At 48.9% G+C, this 2,500-nt stretch overlaps 1 protein-coding gene across 1 annotated transcript in view; it reads right to left on the reverse strand.

Moving 5' to 3' along the window:
* Positions 1-2,500, reverse strand: part of focad (focadhesin) — a 73,558-nt gene that overhangs the window by 62,651 nt on the left and 8,407 nt on the right. The gene's annotated exons all lie outside the window — the stretch shown is intronic.

Genomic DNA, 2,500 nt, shown 5'->3' on the forward strand with positions numbered 1-2,500 from the left:
GTGTGTATCAGTGTGTGTGCCCGTGTGTATGAGTATGTGAATACCTTTGTGTGTGCCTATGTGAATGAGTGTGTGTGTGCCCATAAGAGCATGCGTACGCTTGTGTGAGCCTGTGTGTATGAATGAATGTGTGTGTGTGCCCAAAAGACAGGGGGGGGTTTGGTTTTGGGGTTCACCCCCCTGTACCCCTCCTCTGCCCGTTCAGAGCTTGAGTGGCTTAGCAACACCACAGCAGATTGGAGTGTGTGTGTGTTAGTGGTGTATGTGTGTGTGTATAAATGTTGTGTGTGCGGGGGGTGGGGGAGGCCAGGCAGACGGTCACTATGGGCACCAGTGGGTACCCCCACATTAATTCTAACACCCCCCCAACACACATTCCCCCCAACCGTCTGTGCCAAGCTGCAGGGAACCACACCCCTCTGATTCATTCATCTAGTCTTCAGGAGAGGGGGGAAGAGAAAGCGAGAGATAAAGGGATGAGAGAGAGAGATAAAGGGATGAGAGAGAGAGAGAAAGGGATGAGTGAGAGAGCGAGATAGGGAGAGAAGAAAGGGATAGATCCAGAAGGTGAGGGTAAAGAAAATGAAAAAAATGTGTGAGCTACAGACAGACAGACAAGATCAATAGAGGAATACAAAGAGAGAGATGAGTGGAAACATGGAGAGGAAAAACCGACAGACTAAAATTCTAAGGAAGAGGGAATGAAAGAGAGCGGAAAAAAATAAAGAAAAGAGAGAAATAAAGAAAAGAACAATAGCTGTGGAGAGAGAGAGAGAGAAGTGGAGAGATGGAGAGTAAAAGAGAAAGTCAGTGAGAGAATGAGAGAGAGAAATACATGTCAGTGAGAGATAGAAAGAGAGAACAAGAGGAGACAAGGAAGAGAGTAGGGGAAGAAGGAGAGAGAGAGAGTAGGGGTAGAGTTGTCCAAGAGAGAGTGAGAGAGAAAAGGGGGAGAAGGAGAGTGAGAGAGTAGGGGTAGAGTTGTCCAAGAGAGAGTGAGAGAGAAAAGGGGGAGAAGAAGAGAGAGAGAGAAAAGGGGGAGCATTGTGAAGGAGAGAATGAGAGAAAAAAGGGGGGGGAAGAGAGAGAGAGAGAGCAGGGGAGTGTTGAGCGAGAGACAGAGAGAGAGAGAAAAGGGGGAGCATTGTGAGAGAGAGAGTGAGAGAGAAAAGGGGAGAGGTAGAGTGAGAAAAAAAGGGGGAGCGTTGTGAGAGAAAAAAAGGGGGAGTAAGAGAAAGAGAGAGAGAGAGAGAGAGAGTAGGGGAGCGTTGAGAGAGGCAGAGAGACAGAGCGTATCTCCTATGTGTGGTTAGGGGCTCACGAGATGGGCGGGCTCTTCAAAGGACAGCTCTAATCCTGGCCCCAGCCCACCTCTGGGCCCACACACACACACACACATACACACACACACACATACACACACACACACACTCACACACACAGCGACACTCTCTCACACACACACACACACACACACACACACACACACACACACACACACACAGCGACACACACACACACACACACACACACACACTCACACACACACACACACACACAGCCACACACACACACACACACACAAACACACCTCCTAGATCTGGCCCCGATAAGGCCCTAATCTGGCAGGACAGCTGCTGCATGAAATCTGATATTATTACTCCTCAATGGGCACGAAACCGGAGCTGGATCCAGAACGAGCGCAGGAACCAAGTTGAACAGAACAAAACCTGCAGTTTCCCCTCTGGATCCTAATAAGCCCTTCTGGCAGCGGAGTGTGTGTGTGTCTGTATGTGTGTGCGTGTGTGTGTGTGTGTGTGTAGGCCTGAGCTGGCAGAGAGGCCATGTCCTTACCACCCTCAGTTGTGACGTCTCCAGCGTAACTGCAGGGCATCTCTGGAAGCTGGCACCTCACACACACACACACACACACACACACACACACACACACACACTGCAGGGCATCTCTGGAAGCTGGCAACTCAGAGGGTGACACAAGGGCTCTACACGTGGAGCTGATGAACCCTCCATTCTGCCTGTGTGTGTAATGACTGCATGACTCCTGCCTCTTTCTCTCTCTCACACACACACACTCAGTCACTCAGTCACTCACTCACTCAGTCACTCAGTCACACACACACACACACACACACACACACACCAGAGGTCGCGTTAACCGACAAATGTCCGTCATTGACGGATATTTTTTAACTATGACGGAAAAATCTGAAGGCAGTCCGTCATTTTGACGGATTTTACAATGACCATTACCAATAATAAACATAAGAATAAAAATCACAATTGAATTAACAGGCAAGTTGTGACAGTTTTCCTACTCTACATAAGCTTCATTGCCGACACCAACTTTCAATCTGAGCCGAAGAGTTTTGTGTTATGCATGTTCCTCACCTGATGGAGTAGGGACAGGTATGTGTGTGTGTGTGTGTGTGTGTGTGTGTGTGTGTGTGTGTCTGTGTCTGTGTCTGTGTCTGTGTCTGTG

Source organism: Sprattus sprattus, assembly GCF_963457725.1.
Source record: "Sprattus sprattus genome assembly, chromosome: 21".
Classification (NCBI taxonomy): domain Eukaryota; kingdom Metazoa; phylum Chordata; class Actinopteri; order Clupeiformes; family Clupeidae; genus Sprattus; species Sprattus sprattus.